Source organism: Panthera uncia, unplaced genomic scaffold, assembly GCF_023721935.1.
Source record: "Panthera uncia isolate 11264 unplaced genomic scaffold, Puncia_PCG_1.0 HiC_scaffold_248, whole genome shotgun sequence".
Lineage (NCBI taxonomy): Eukaryota > Metazoa > Chordata > Mammalia > Carnivora > Felidae > Panthera > Panthera uncia.
Window position 1 is genome coordinate 65,168 of NW_026059215.1, and position 1,238 is coordinate 66,405.

The following is a 1,238-nucleotide window of genomic DNA, read 5'->3' on the forward strand; positions in this document are numbered from 1 at the left end:
TGGATTTAGTATTTGCTTCAGCTGTAGGTGCTAGAGGTTCAAATCTCTCTTGTGTCTGTGTTTTTGTCTCCCTATTTGGCCTTGGACTTCCCTAAGTAAAACATACAGAATTTGTCTCTTGCTGCTCTTTCTGCTGCACTCCATTGTTACTATATTGGAGTCTTGGTCTGACCTGTGGTCTGATGATATGTTATGGGGACGGGGAACACTCTATAATCCTTTGACTAAATCTCCGTTTGCACAGCCTGTATCTTGGGGCTGTGACTTTTGAAGGGTCTTTCCAGTGGTAATAGCTTTCCCCCCCAAACCGCCACCTTCTGTATCTTTGCCTGGCTGCAGTGTTCCCAGTCTACTTCCTTTGGCCCTGGACCCCTCTTCACCATGTTTTCATCTTCTTAGATGAGACCAGAAGGAGGCCGCAGTGCTGGGGAAGGCCTTTCCCCAGTAGGGAAAATGTTCTGAGAAACTCTTTTCTCCCAGACTTGGGACCTTAATTATGGAGAAATCTCTGCTCATATTTCACAATTATTACTCTTTCCCTTCTCCTGCCAGAGTCCTTCAGGGGATCTTTCTCAGAGCTTAACCATGAGAATGCAGTGAGTTTCTCAGTGGTAAAACCCATGAACGTGTTTCCCCCAAATCCCAAGACTGCAGTCTTCAGGAATTTCTCATTCTTTAGCCCCACCCCCAGCCTCCAGCAGCTCATCAAAATTACCATTTCAGTATTATTGCCATTTAGGTATTCCTACCAGTTTATGGCTCCAGTGTGCTTCTCCAGATAAGATCTTGGCCGTGTTTGTCTAGATGAGCCTATTTCTCCTACTTGTTCAGATCTTACCTTCAACATTGTAGCTTGCCCCGTGACCTCAGTTCTCTGATGGTTCCAAGAAAAGTAATTTTCAGGTATTTTTAGGTTTTATTTGTTATAAGGACAGGAATAATGACTTCTAAGCTCTTTACTCTGTTGGGAGTTGAAACTGGAAGTCCAAGGACATAATTTTCATGTCACTGGATCATAGGAGGTACGAAGAAGGCAAGGGGAAGCAAGGCTGGAAAAATAGGTGTGGTCACGCTTCTCCAAAGCATTTTGTGCCAGGCCAAACATTTGGACTGTGTGCTGCAGGCCAGAGAGGGGCAACCGTGGAAGAATCTTAGCTGGGTGGTGACATACATTGGTGGCAGCATAGGAGTGCTTCTCTTGGGGACCAGAGGCTGGGGACAGACATGACCTGGTCAGA